Genomic DNA, 16,346 nt, shown 5'->3' on the forward strand with positions numbered 1-16,346 from the left:
AGTAATAATAATAAAGTTACTCCAACTATAAAACATATAATTTAGTTTATTTATCTTGTTTAGGTGAAACTTCAATTAAGAGCATTTTTCCAATATAAACTTGCCAAACTGTAAATAGAACAAAATAACTAAACTAAATCTACATTGCAAACATTCGTAAAACTCACTTCTTCTAGCAAAGAGCATACAGACTTTCATACATCTATTTAACTTTTAAAACATACCATTAAAAAAAAAAGAAAGAAATAGTGTATTAAAACTACTAGAATAATAGTAATAATCACATATATTGTCATGCTATTTGGCATCACATAGGAACAGTTTTCTAGTTAAGGCACTTTTTGTTTTCACTTGCGTCAAAGTCACTTAAGTACGAAAATAAAAGATTTATCCTCTTGTATCTGCATAACCCTTGCAAAGTTACCATTTCTATTCACTTTCACATTCACACTTCTTTGTTGTTTGGGGAGGGGAGAAATATTTACAAAGTCATAGTTTCTTCTTTCCAATATCAACAAAATGTTTTTAAGTACGATGACCATTCAACCAACAACTCGCTCATTTGTTTCCTTCATTGCACTTTGTATACTGTTTTTGTACTTTATTAAGCAGTAGACCATATGCTTTCAAATACGGACCCATCGGTATTATTAATGAAAAATCAACCTCTCGTAAACAGCATTCTTGGTCGAAAATTCTGAAAAGAAAAGAAAAACAAAAATTAATATTTAAATTAAATTTGTAGCAATTTTAATAATGACACACGCAAAATGATAACATACTTTCTACTGTTTTCTATACCTACAATGTTCAGTGTTGTGAACTATTCCGTTATTTGACTTACGACGTAAACTTATAAAATGTCCGGAATATCACTATCCGGAGAAGTAAGATTTAAGCATCTTCAGCACACTTATGAACATACAGTTGTCCTGTCTAGATCCCAAAACAAATTCTATTGATCAGTGTTCGAAGTGGAGGGGGAAAAAAAGCAGAGGCGGTATGTTTTATTACGATTTTAACTCGACATACCGGCTATCTAAATGTTGAAATACAGTGAGGGTATGTTGCCTAAAAGATTGCATTTCTATTTATATAATGATTGAAAACCACTGGAGAGCGTATCTTAACTTACGAGGGGACGGGCAAGAAGAGACTTTGATCTCTTCCGACAACTTTCTGGGGAGAAAAATAAAAATATATCCCCTTATGTTGTATTTAAACACGAAAATGCTCAACAACCGAGTTTTTAAATGAACAATTTTCTGCAGGAAGTCTTCTGGATCTCCTATTCGACTGAGGGGTATTCCAAACCCCCGGAAGAATCGTCCCCACAGGAGACAACCCTAAACCCGCTCATGCTCAAAACACGACCTTTATATGAATTAAGACAAGAAGACACACACATACATACGAAAGAAACAATTCAATATAGCACATCAAAATATGAACTAAATGAACTTTTTTGAAGACATCTAATTTTAAAACCAAAAGATCGAAAAAAAATAACAAAAAATGTCAGTGTTATCAACTTAGAATTTATTTCTACATAAGAAATAAAACGTTTTTACGTGCAAAGCTATTCGTAAATTACTGTGTATAAAAATTTATTTATTAAAGGTATTTAGCATCTACTCTTCCGTGACGGTATGTCTTGACCTCTAAAAAAACCAGAGACAGTATGCCTTCATCACGGAAAAACCAGAGGCGGTATGGCATACCATCGCATACCGTCTCACTTCGGCCACTGCTAGTGATCCTACCCAACATATCTTGATAGAGTCACTAAACCTGAAGAGAATAGCAGTTCTGTGAAACGTTTCTTTCCCATGTGGTTCAAAGAAGTAAACGCAGCATTGGAAACTGGAGAGCTTGGATAAGTTAAGTATTGGACAGCTTGGATGTCATGTAAGCCATTTTTTTTTTTTTTTTTTTTTTAGTACTTTCATTCAATAATTTTTAAGAGATGTGCTTTCATTCACATCTATACATAGGTATCTTTCTTCTTGTAAATAGTAAATTGTAAGACAATAAACTGTATAGTTATTGTTTTAGTTGCCGTCATAAGAGAAATATGAATTGTTTGTGAAGTGTTACACTTCAAATTTCTCTGCTAAAAAATTTATATTTTGGACTTAAGCCTCTTAGCATTCAAGCGGACCAATTAGGACTGGTTTACAATTACTCAAGATGCATAAAAAAAAATGTAAATGAAAAGTCTGGCTCAGGATAGGGAAAAGAAGAAAAGTTGTGTCTAACCAATCGAAAGATTTCTGATCTAAGAAAAAGAATAAATTTCTCAATGCTACATGCACTGTGCAATTATGGTTTCATTCTACAAATATCCATTTGCACACGTCAATTAGAATTCCTCCAATATAATGCACTCTTGATTTCTTATAGTGGCAAGAAGCCAGAGATCCATTGGTGGAGTCAACGGCGCCGACTTTTCAAAATTTATGTGGGTGCATATCAATGGCGGGATGTGTTGGCCTATATGGCCTATATGTGGATGTGTTGGAAGTCTGTATTCGATTGATGTATTTTTAGTTAAAATATTTTATAAATACTGTCAGAAAGGGCTGTGCTGTGAGGATAAGTTGGGGGCTGCCCTAGCTCAGTTGGTAACACGGTTGACATAAATGCAAGAGAAACGGGTTCAAGATTATTTGTGTGAGTGCCGGAGCAGGCCCGTAGCCTGCCCCAAAATGTAGGGGGGGGCCTGGCTGAAGTTAGGGGGTCCCGATCCAACCATATGATATTTCAGCACCCTTTTGCAAGCCTACTGTAAAACTTTTAGGGGGCCAGCAAAAATTTACGGGGCCCAGGCCCCCTAGACTCCCCCTGGATACGGGCCTGTGCCGGAGCCCCGGAGCACCCACGTAGTCGGTGCGTATGGGTGGAGTTACCATAACATACATTTGAACCGCAGTTCTTGAGTTGAATTGATTTTAGTTTAGCGTCCCGTTCAGCAGCGAGGTTATATGAGACGTGGACCTACTGATTAACGTGGAATCCGAACCACATAAACTCCCGCAAGGAATCGAACCCGGGTCTCCCACGCTAAAGGCGCGTACTTCACCCGCGAACTGACTATGATATTCTACATTAATTGTAGATTGCAATAAATGCGAACGCCTTCATTTCAGAACAAAATGTGTGCTCACCTATATTCAGCTATACCCTTTAATTTTGTTCCAATATTTGAATATTAGTTTTTTATAGTATTAATATCGAAAAGAGTTTTTTAAATGATAATTAGATAGAATGGAAAATAATAAGAAAGTAGGGCAAAAGTTGGAAATTATTAGTAGTATTGAAGATGAAACATATTATTGACCTGTTTAAGTGAAAATCTTTCAGCTTAACGTCCCATATTTATACCCTGTAGGATAAGGAAGATGGGTGAAAAAGGGAAATGAATGATGATGGAAGAATTGGACGAATGAGAATGTGGAAGGAAACAGGAGCACCCCGAGAAAATTCACGGATACGATGTTGTCCACCACAAACTTACTTGGCCGGGATCGAACCAGGGACCCCCCGCACCAGAGGCAAGCGCTCTACCACTGAGACATCGTGGCCCTTGAGCTGTTTAACAAGACACTTTAGCGTATTTATGAAATACATATGTGGTAGTAGAAGGAAAATGATTGAGGAGGAATGAAACTACTATTGACAAGCAATAGTTGATCTAAAACTTCGATCTAAAACTAAAGTTCGAGGCTAGAGTTACGAGTAATAGCAGAATACTTATCTGTATTATAAAATTGAAACTTACTATGTTTGTGACTCTTAATCTCCTGAACCACCCGACCAATCTCGATCAAATTTTTGACGTAGATGCAGTTCTGGCCTGGGAGTGTTTTTAGCTTTTCACTTTGACGGTAGAACTTAGGGGAGGGGGTTTAATAACTCTTAAGCCAAACGACCAATCTCGATCAAATTTTCAACATAGATGACGTTCATGCCTGAGATGGATTTTACCATTTCACTTTGACGGTTCAACGTAGGGGAGGGAGGGGAAGGGGGAGATATACAAGCTCAATAAATATCTTCCTAGCAATAAGTATCGAACCTGGGAAGTCTTTTTTATTATTTCATTTTGATGGTAGAACTTAGGGAAGGGGGAGGGAAGGGAAGGGATATATAAAAATAAATAAAAAAAAAAAAACTTAATAACTCTTGAACCACCAGACCGATCTCGATCAAATTTTCAACATACATGAAGTAGAACTGAACTCTTGAATCACCCAACCGATCTCTATCAAATTTTTAACATAGATGACATTCGGGCCTGGGATAATTTTTATCATTTAATTTTGACGGTGCAACGTAGGGAAGGTATATGTAAAAAATAAAAATGAAAGTGATTATGTTTCTGACTTCATTACTCTTGAACCAGCCGACCGATCTCGATTTAATTTTCAACATAGATGAGGATCTGGCCTGGAATTTTATTTATCTAGTCACTTTGACGATAGAACTTAGGGGAGTGGGAGGAGGAGTTAAAAAAAATAAAACTTAATAACTCTTGAACCAAACGATTAATCTCGATGAAATTTTCAACATAGATGAGCAGGGACGTACGCAGGGGTGGGTCTTGGGAGTCCCCCTGAAACTTCAACTTTCGTGTAAATTTAGCCTAATTTTAGGGGCAATTTTAGAAATTTTAATATAAAATACCCTCATATTGAGTTTGGACCCCTCCCGAAATAAATTCCTGCGTACGCTACTGTAGATGAGGTTTGGGCCTGACATGTGTTTTTTTTTTTTTATCATTTCACTTTTACGGTAGAACTTTGAGGAGGGGGATGGGAGTGGGAGATACGAAAATAAATAAAATTTAATAATTCTTAAACCACGGACCGATCTCGATCAAATTTTCAACCTAGATTAAGTTTGAATCTGAGTTGTTTTTTGTCATATCACTTTGACGGTGTAGCTCAGGGGGGAGAGACATTTGAAAATGATCGAAAATGACCGACATTAGTGTCGAATCTATAGTTGTTGGTGTTGCTGAGATGAACAGTGACACTTGTGATGCCGTTTAGACCCAAATTCGGCCCAAAACTTGGGGAAGTGGAGGGGAAATATATAAAAATGACCGAAATGACCAATATCAGTGTCGAATTCATAGTTTTCTCGGTCGCTGAGATGAACAATGATACTTCCGATGCAGTGCTTCCCAACATGGGGAGGGGAGAGGGGTATAAAAAATCACCGAAAATGACCCAATATCAAAGAGTTCTTTAGTAATAGTAAAAAATGACTGATTAACGGAACATATTGATTTCTTTTTCTTAATTTAACCCAGCGAAGCAGTAATTGATGCTAGTTATAAAAGTAGTAAAATGTTGTGTGAATATTTTTACTTATCAATTAGTTAAAATCATTAAAGTTTATAGTAAATTATTTTACCACAATAATGTATTACGAAAAACACACATTATTTGTATATTTGCTTAATAAAGTTTTAAAAATAACTGGTGTGTTTTGTTTCAGGTTAAGATCACATTCAGCTTCCTTTATTTTAAAATGTTCCTGAGAATATAGCACGTAATTAGGTTGTAGTTTGTTTCTGTCAGGTAATATTGTCTTCTTGTTGAAACACTACTTTGCACTTTAGCCACTGTTCAATTTTCTTTGGAATCCGGGTAGTGCCAAGTAAATTTCTAGTGTCAGGTCGTTTTTTGCAGGTGCTCCAAAGTTGTAACCCAATTCGTTTGTGTCTGAGAGACATATCGCCTGCCGCCATTCCATTCTACTGTTAAATTTGATGGAATTCTTGATCCTTAACATTTTACTCCTCCAACTGTAACTAGTTTAACCAAGAACAAAAAGTGACGTCGGCTGTTACCAGTAACTTCTAAGTCGAAAGTAACACGAGAGGACTACATGTCGTAAACAAAGCAATTCACCTTAACATGCATAAAAACATTTGTTATTTGAAATATCACTAAAAGAAGTGATTTGCTCTTGGCAAATTATCCTTGTGCAGAACTACGGCTAATACAACTCTACATGTTAGAACGGTGTATCTTTAAAACAAACATGCGTTATATAAATAAAATGAAATTTTTAATTTAATATCCCACAATATGCCTCTGTTTCTTTTTTCTTTTCATTTCGTTTTGTTCTAAAGGAGACGTGTGACTATTGAAAGGAAATTGTTATAAATAATTTGTGAAATAGGAATTTCAAAGGAAACAAAAGGATCTCGAAAAAAAAAAAACTCACGGACAGGATGTTGTACATCACAAACTGATATGGCCTGCAACTGAATCTAGGATCCCTGTCCAGAGATGAGCATTAGCTATCACTTAGCCATCACGTATTCCTTCTTTAAAGCAATTACGTAAGTAAAAGTTTTGAAGTTGAAACTTACAAATCATGGTACCGTTACTTTCGAGAAAATTATAGACTTCTATTAATAATCCACCATTCAATCTTGTGAACATATTAATATTACACTGATTTAAGTGTGAACACACACACACACACACACACACACACACACACACACACACACACACACACAACACACACACACACAACACACTTAAAATAATAGGGCGGGGGTGGGGGAGTTTTGATGCTATAACAGTATTTTTGCCAGATACAAGAATGCATCTAAAATACATGAAACCACGTATGCTTTACAGTTTTTTTAAAAAAATATTCTTGTGTTTGATGAAGATACTGTTATACTATCAAAACATTACGCTGGTACTCGCTTTTTGATAAATGTGTATTAAAAAAAATAACAATACATCAGTTTAATTAGGAATTTTATATTACCAGTTGGTCAAGAAATCGAAGTAGATTAGTGGTGGAATTCTCTTCTCAATTTTAACTACTAATTGCTAGTCATGAAAACGATTCTAAATCACTGCATGATACACCAATGTATCAATATTTCTTATTGTACCCTGCGAAACAGAAAATACCTGCTCGTCATCTGAGTATATAGTTAACTCATCTGCAAATGCGACATTTAATACATCTCAAGTAGACAAATACAATTGTAGCTGAACTAGTTTGATTTTTTTTTTTTTTTTTTAACTCTTCACAAATAGGAACTTGTTTGAAGATTATTTCGAGTTTTCCGAGATAAGCGTTTGTTTGTATATGCTTTACATTTAGGCAAAAACAATCAAGTTTCTTCAGAATTCACCTAAAAATTAGTACTTACTAACATAATTGATCTTGTCAATAATTTTGATAAGTATGATGGGAACAAACAACCTCGGTGCTGACGTCCCTATTATAGTCCGAAATCAATCTCTCAATTAAATGTGAGGTGGACATATGTATAATGAGTGTAGTCATCTGAAATTCAAATAAATTTATATTTTGTATAAAATACAAATTTTCTTGCCTAAATGATCAGTAATTGGTCTTCAGAACATGCATCATTGCTTACAGGTCACTTCTTATGAGAAACATGGCTATAGGATATTTGTGAATTTTACAAGAGGGACTACTTATCGGACGTGACAAGGACATAGAGTTACTTGTGTATCAACTCATTATGGTAACGAAAAGCTAAGATAATCCTTTTGCGGAAACCCATTTTATTGGAAGTCGAAACGGATTAGTTATATTAAAAATAAAATGTCAAAAATCTATGGAGACAGTCTAAGTAGGAATGTAATCAGAGATGCCCTCTGCCCTTTTTTCAATAGATAATAGTGTTCTGAAATAATTGTGTGTAAATTATTTGAATATTTCGAGTTACAGATTTCATTTAGCGACACTAACAAACAGTAATATATTAGGAAATCTATAATTAGTACCTGTTTCCTAAGATTACCGAAGTCAAGCAACAATGGACCTGATTAATGCTCGAATGGGTGAACCATTCGGACTCAGAGACAGCGTTGGGATTTCAGCGTTCATCCAGAGTCGTGAGGACAATTGAGTAGCAAACTTTAGTCAAGGAAATCAGAAATTGTTGCTCACGAGACGGGACAAGACGAGACGAGCTTTGGTAATATATAGTTACAATTTTCGAGATGAGACAGTACTTTCCTGGTATCATTTCGAGACGAGAAGCTCCAAATCTCGTTTCGTAGGAAACACTACGTGATCGTACATTCTATAATTTCAAATTGCCGACCAGTCGGCTTAATTAAGTTTTTATTGGTTTCGTACTTGGAAATTTAGCACTCTATTTCGCCAATCTCAGCAAAAAAAAATATTTCTGGTCATATTAATGACAGGTAATTAGTAAGGCTCCAACATTCTTTTCAGTAAGAGAAAAGTGTGTTAAGTTATAAGGAAAAGGAGGACCAAAGACAAAATTCAAGGAAATATATATACATACATACACTACGTATGTATAATTCCTAAGAGAGAGTAAATAAGTCAACTATGGGCCTTGAAGAACACTTGTGTGACAATGTTAAGCGAAACAAAAAGGGAAGAAAAAGGAAAGATGGGAGAAGACATCGTTAAAAAACAAACTGTCCAAAGTGCATTGTCTTTGAAAGAAAGAAAATAAGGAACGGTAAAAAGAACATTAGAGGGGGATTGGGTAGAAAGTAGTGTAAGGAACTGGCAACACCGTTCATCCAGCTGTGAATGTCATTCAAGTCGTGAAAATTGTATGGAAAAAAGGAGTGAGTCGAGTTGTTGCTCTTCCTTAGAAGTTAAAAAAAAAAGAAAAAAAAAAGAAACGAATGTGACAAGCCGTAGACCAACCAGAAAACTTCTCCTCAGTGAATATGTTAGATTTCTTCTTGTCTACAAATATCCTCTTCCTAGAACACAACTGAGATAGGGGAAATTCAAGGTCTCCTCCCCGCCACACTGTAGGTTGAAATGGCCGAGGTTCCGAAGCATACGATTAAATATTCGTAAATTCGTAATTTAGATTTCCATTTATTTATTTATTTATTTATTTGTATTTATTATTCATTTGAGATAATACAACTACGTCCGAAAATTTATCTTATTGCTAATTGATTGACTGATTAACCGATTTCTTTTTTAGCAATAAGACTACAGGTCTTTTAATTACTGACTAGATTTTCAGTTATGTGTATACCTGAGAAGCAAAAGGTTAAGTTTTTTTTTTATTAAATATACATGTATTATTACTGTAGTAATTCAAAATAATTTACTGTAGAAATTGGTTTCAGAATAACACATTTAGACACCGAAATATATAATTTTAAAGGGATTAAAAAAAAAACATTTATTTACGTAAGAAAGTTTAGATTTTTTAGAAACAAATTATTAATTAAATTATTCAAAGCACTGTCAGTCACTAAATCTAAATTTTGTTTGGAAGATTGACATGCTGACATGTTATAATTGTTATAATGGCTCTGCCATTCATTTCTCTCTCTCTCTCTCTCTCTAAATACTTAGAAAACAAACTTAGATCGATTTGAGATCAGTGATACTGTTCTCAAATATGTATATCTTTTCAATCTTCCCTTTCCTTGCATAAAGAACATTGATTTTTGACCTCTTGGGCTTCTTCAAATAGTCCACCAATAGGCACCATGACGCTTTTGACCACTTGTGAACCACAAATTAGTATTACATGCACGAAAATTTGCGTATAAAACAGTCGTATAATGCTAAATAATTGGCGACTAGGATTGACCACGAGACAAAGTTCTTCCAATAGAAAAATATACACTATTCGAGACGAGACAACTTGAAATTTTGTAGGCAACCCTATTGGTGACTAAAGCCTGTTCGAAATTCGTTGTTTACACCATTCAGAGACAGCCATGGATGCGCAGAAAGATAGTCGAAACTGCAATTGCTACAGCTTAATCAGGCAATCCACTAAGCTATATAATTCAAGGTATAATCAATTTCACGAATCACTTTAGTTTCTCCTCTAACACATAACGAGTGTCTATAATCAAAGCCCACACATTAGGACTCAGCTACGAATATGATGAAAAAATTTAAAGAAGTGAATTTTCCAGTAAAGGTACCTAGTTAATGTAATATTCGACAGCAAAGTTAGCTTTTTTTCTCTTGTCGAAAGCTAAATGGGAAGTAAGATGTCGAAACTTATATAGAGTAGTTCGAATTTCAAAGTAGATTTATTCAAGTTTTTAAATACATTTGTGGTTAAACTGCAGACGCTACCAGAAAAGTTTCTGATTTATGGAAGACGCTGAAAGATTAAAATTGAACTCCTATAAAACTCAATGCACTCACTTGATTATTCATCGAAACAATGGATTATTTTTCTTTCTTATTGATCACTGTGTAATGACTCTAATGTTAGGTGAGACCTTGTGCTTAAGATAGGATTAGATATAGTGTCCGTGAGAACCGGAACCGAACCCAGAAACCCGGGCACAGAAAACAAGCACATTTACCACTTGGCCACTCTGAATGATTATTTTTTCTGCATCACTAATTATATCTCCACTTTGGCACAAGTGAGACAAGCAATAGAATTAATTATAGCTAAAATATATATTAATATATACCTATAAAAGTTCGTATTTCAAGTTTTTGCGTCCTTGTTCAACACCGAAATAATGAAGAATGGGGCCTACTATTAACGTGTAACGATCGGGGCTTGAGTTTGTGAGTGCAGACACCATCCCGCAAGAGTAGCGTTCACAGTATTTATGTGTACATCGCCATTCCTTAACACACCAAGAGCTGGAATATAGGACTGTGCACGGGCCTATTGAATTGTTCAGTTTCCCAACAAATTTTCATCTTAGTATATCTAATGTTCCCAGTGGCGAATTACCAAAGAAACCCAGTAGGCACGTGCCTAGGAGCAGCGAAACCCTTTTGCGGGATATCACGAATGATTGCCAAAAAATAGCTTTTTTTTACTTTCTTTCTTTCAGTTTAATGTGAAGGAATATTTTTGTTGGAAATATTCATAATTTACAACTGTTCTTTATCGTAAAAGACACCTTTCTGACTTGTAAAAAACACCAAGAGTGAAACTGACTTGTTTTGACTGCATTGTTGCTAATATTGTCGCATCATATGTCCGTACCAAAATACTGTACATTGAAAAGAGGGGAAATATGCTGCTGTCTGTTGGTGATTCAAGGTTCCTTTAAACCCACCTTAAACATCACAGACCACCTTAAAGTGTAACAATTTAAATTCATTTAACGTTAGATCCATACCACATGTAATTACATAAAAGGTTTTGATTTCTTTAAAACACGGTTATTTTCCTAGATCAGGAGATACCAAACTTTTTCTTAAATAAAAATTATAGCCTATTTATGTAGTTCATTATATTATATTTACTACACTTTTATAAATGTTTTTAATAAAATTTATCAATAGTAAAATTTTAAGGGTAAAATTTTGGAAACTTTTTAAAAGGGATTCGTATTAGGATCCTATTAAATTTCCAAAAATTTATTAGGAAATTTTATCACAATTTAATTGCCTTTATTTAGTCAAGCACAACTGGTGCTATTTTCAATGCGTCAAAATTCATGCTTACACTAAACAAGACCATTGTCTCTATAGGAATTATTAGTATACCGTTAAATTTTATTTTTTATACCCATGAGTTTAATAAGCATGGGAAACACAAATATCTCTTAGTTCATATAGACTCTTCTAACCGGCAGAGAATATCAGAAACGAATAAAAAATTAACTACGAAAAGCCCCGACACGTAGCGTCTACAAATATTTATTTATTTATATTTTCAGTGAGCTAATTTTATGACAAACGAAATCACCTACTTATCCTAGGAGCGTGATAAAAGAAGGGGAGTACCAAATTGAAACCGTCGGGTGATATGCCATTTAAAAAGTCTTGATTTAAAAAAAAAAAAAAAAAAAAAAAAAAAGAAGCACTTTTGATGATGCCTGCCATTTTGGATAGGAACAACATATTGATTTCCGAGTTACTCCAAAAATTTTCTATTATCGTGCTTTTCTAATCGATATATCATTGAACACTCCTCTTGATCGTCATTTATAAGTATTAGTCATTATTGACAGGTCACTTGAGATGCCTTCAGATGCTGCAGACCTAAGTTTATTTAGTATCGATCTATCAGTTACCCGTTTTAAAAATCTTGTCCATCAACTACAGTCTTTCCTTCTTCTCTTTCACAACACCTTCGTTCATGTTCTTCAGAATACAATTTCTCCAATAATATCCTAAACACTCGCACTTCGAAAGCATCTGGTATTTTTCCATCCTATTGCGTAATGATTATGTATCTATTCCGTTAGAAATGAAAATGAAATGCAATTTTTGAGTTTTACGTCCCACGGTTATGCCGGTTAGGCTAAAGGAGACGGTGATGATGAGAGATGAATTAAATGGTGGAATGATGAAAGTGGGAAGAAACGGGAGAACCCCGAGAAAAACCACGCACACGGTGTTTGTCCGTCACAAAGTTCACTTGGCGGGAGCAGGGTTTGAACCCGGGACCCCAAGCACCAGTCTACCACTGAGCCACTGCGGCCCCACTATTCCGTTAGAGTACAGTACTCCACACGAAATATTTGGTGAGCTCCCTCGTGCTTATATGGTTAGCGTAGACAGCCGAAAGACTAAGGTTCGATTTCCGGTGAGAGCTCATGTAATTCGGAACCCACGTTAAGTTGTAGCTCCATGTCTCATATTGCCTTTAGTGCTGAACGGGACGCTAAACTCAAATCCCACAATCATCCAACGAAATATTTTGCGTTTTCTTAACACTAAGACTCATAAAATATGCTTTTCTTCTTTTCCCCAAAGCTTCTGGTTGGTTGGTTCTATTGAAATGTAAGCTTATCATCCTGTTCAGCAATGAAGCTATATGGATCTAGAGTTTAAAGTGGAATGCATTCAAAATTTTCAACTCTCTCACCCGGAATTAAATGTGCAACAAAGCCATCGTATTAGCCGCTAGACCAGCTTCTCGGCATTCATATCTTTGTCTTTACGTAAGTACCGAAAACTAGCTCCTTCTACTTTCCTTCTTCTACTTCTATAACTGATTTAGATCCTTATGTTCTAATAAGCATTGCTTTAACTTTTAAAGGTCATTTCTCATAATTTACTCTAAACTTTTCTGTTTCTTCTTATTTGTTTTTAAATTTCAGATTCCGCAAAAAGTAATATGATGTCTCCAAGTAGTATACACTTGAGCAGGGCGCACCCACACGGATTCTTTACCCGGGTCCGAACTCCTCCCCCCAAAAATTCTTAACTCAGCATACACTTTCTCAACAAAACTATACTTGCGTAATAGTGAAATGATTAATGTAGCATGAAAATATTGATCTTACACTTCATCTGTGTAGGTGGAAGTATTTCACAATTACTTTTCGTCTTTTCGGGTGCAGAATATTACCTGTTCAATTCTACGTAAACGTAGTAGCTTGTAGTATTGCACCTCCCCTTCCAAAATTTGGTCCCTTCTCAACAAAAATTTCTAGGTGCGCGCCTGCACTTGAGCCTACCAGAATACCATGTTTTCTCCTACAGACCCTTTCTCAGAGTTTACAACGACTCACCAAAGGTAGTCGTCAACCCTGGTTCGGCTAATAATATAAGTAAGTCTTTAGTGGCAATAATTGTTTACACCTTAAAATATCTTCCGTAATTATATTCACTAGTATTATCACCTTTTATACTGAAATTACAAGTCCATGATAAGTATTAGATAATTTATTCGTTGATTCCTTTTTAACGTATATTCACACAAACTGACTTGCAATCAAAACATGTCCATTGAGTATCTATAAACAACTACATAGCAACCGACTATACAATAATAATGTATATTTATTACATATTAAAACATTCTTCTTTTGTTATCTTTAGTTAACATTATATCAGGTATAGTGCTTGTGTAGAAGCACTTTCTGCCCAAGATGCAAGTAATTATCAACCGATACAAAGTATCTCGTTGTAAGTTCCTTTTAAATAGATATTAGACATCGCAACGTGCATCCTGAACTCCATCTGCGTTATTGTCCTTTGCAATTTCTTCCTCTTTAGTGTCTGAGGTTTTTTTTTTTTTTTTTCATCTCGTTGATTAAAATCTAATGCTTCAATTAATCCCTTGCTGTTTAAAATTTTGAAGTAATCTCTCCACCGTGCTTCCGGTAGTGATTGGTTGAAATTTGTTATATCAAAGTTTTTTTTTTTTTTTTTACCCATCTTTATCAATCTTTTTCTCCATTCGTAGAAGGAATCAAAATTTGTATTTCTTTCGATGTATAGAAAATATGCCCTATATACTTTCAGTCTGTGGGAAATATTCAGTCTGCTCTATATGTTTTCCGCCCTATTGGTAAGTTCAAGAATGTTGCAATGATCGCCAATGTCTTAATAAGAAAACTGTCCCAATCTGAACATAAGTATAAAAATATAATTTTACATGCATGGATATTTATTATTTATTCTTGATACTTGCTAAGTATGGCGAAAAAAAAAATCTGAAATACTAATCAGGACATCTCCTTCTCAAGACATGAAGGCAAGAATAACAAGGCATCCGAGCAAGTGGTTATCTGAGGATGAAGATAAAACTGCAACGTACAGTTTTGCTTTTAAAAAAATCACCTACTTCTCTTTGAAGTCCTATACAGTCTTCCCTTCAGTTCAAATTAAAGCAAACAAGTGTGGTTTTATTTAGCTAATTACGATCTTTATTTAGAGACGAAGTATTGTAATGTCCTACTTACGGTTGCAGAATATGGCCTTTTAAAGCAAGGTGGGTGGCCATATTTTTAAACAAGACTGTACGCACATTATAGAAGAGATTACGTATTAGATTTGATCCGTCTGCTTTTTTGATATACAGGACGTCTCTAAAGTCGTATGAGTTATAGCTTGAAAGCGGCTAATCATATTTGAATGAAACTAGGGAGTGTCCAAGTTTCGTTTGGTTGGTGGAAGATGTCACTAGCGTGCAGAAGCGATGCATGCTACTGACATCTGCCGCTACCCATCAGTTAACTCGCAAATATTCGTCAAAAGAGTTCAACTACCATCGACTTTATGTGTGCTATGCAGCCGGAGGAGGCCACATTGAACATTGGTAAAATGAAAACTTGATGTAACTACAATTAGTTTGCATTTTGTAGCAAATTTATGTTGTTTTCTTAAACTCAGTACAGCACTGAAGTCGAATGATGACTTGTGTATACGTAGACCTATATAAACTTAATACATGTATGAAGTTGAACATTTGGTCTTTCGAACATAGGGGTTTCATTCATGACACTATTACTGTTGCCACCTAGACGATAAATTTTCCGTCTTGTCTCGATTCTCGTCTCAAACAGAGACGAAAAGCATATTTTTAAATTTGAGACGAAATTACAAACATCATAATTCTAGTCTCGTTTCCGAGTCAAGAACCGAGACGAGATAGGAAATTTCTCGAGTCTTGTGGACTACAGTAGTTCAATCAAGTCTTATATCTCAAATATTGTTTTACTGTTACATTCGAGCTGTTATGAGCTTTTATAGTAGAGCTATAAGTTGATAGATCGATTGTACGAATCCTAACGAAGAACATTTATCAACATTTAAAAACACGCAAATTATTACACAATATTACTCCAATTACAAGCGTAGTTTAAATGCTGTTATGGGCCTATCACACCCTTGTGGAACCTTCCGTATGCGGAAGGATTCTAATTAATCTCTAGGTGAAATTAAGGAAGAAACCAGGGCATATTTTTGTACATAAACAACACTAAATAGAACTAATCGTTTTCAAGCTTTAAAATCGGATTAAGATTTTAGAGATATCTATATTAACACCTTAGTGTTTAGTCAAAAGCGCATTCGATGTGCGTATATTTCAGTCGAGTGTCAATATTTTAACATTAGTTTAGAGTGGTTATCAATGTTTGAATAGACAAATTTAGTCCTCGCATAGTTTTTTTTTTTTTTTTTTTTGTGGTAATATGAAAACTATATGAAAACGCTAGAAATATGAACCAAATAGGTACGTCATAAGGATGATGATATTAGAGTCTTACTGTGTTAATAAACATTTCAACTGACATTTGAACAACATAACAACGCCGTTTTCGTAGTTCTTCCTCGTCTAACCAAATATTATAACTTTTTCTAATAATCTTTCACATGTCATAAATGTTTGTTTATAAACATTTCGATGCATTTCGGTATACAAAATGTTGTTAAAGATTTTGATTGCTTTTGCTGCTGGAGAGAATTGATGATTTGTTCAACAAGAAACCCGATCCTTCCATCCAGCAGCTTTGTTTGTTGTTATAGATCACCGCCACCAGATGACCTCCCAGTAGAAGAGGTAACAGCTGCCATTACATTAGATAAACATTCACACACATTCACTCACAGCACAGTAAGGGCTGCACACTGCAGTGGAAATATTGAAA

General features: G+C 35.0%; 2 protein-coding genes across 2 annotated transcripts in view; one reads left to right on the forward strand and one right to left on the reverse strand.

The window, feature by feature from the left end:
- Positions 1-16,346, forward strand: part of SCAP (SREBP cleavage activating protein) — a 441,101-nt gene that overhangs the window by 47,279 nt on the left and 377,476 nt on the right. The gene's annotated exons all lie outside the window — the stretch shown is intronic.
- The window catches only part of LOC145668813 (uncharacterized), a 24,001-nt gene continuing 8,177 nt past the window's right edge, over positions 523-16,346 (reverse strand). The window contains exon 2 of the mRNA XM_081736984.1: positions 523-697. The gene's annotated coding sequence lies outside the window, so the exon portion shown is untranslated. The remainder of the gene's footprint in view (positions 698-16,346) is intronic.

Source organism: Thermobia domestica, chromosome 13, assembly GCF_964235325.1.
Source record: "Thermobia domestica chromosome 13, izTheDome1.hap1.1, whole genome shotgun sequence".
Taxonomy (NCBI): Eukaryota; Metazoa; Arthropoda; class Insecta; order Zygentoma; family Lepismatidae; genus Thermobia; species Thermobia domestica.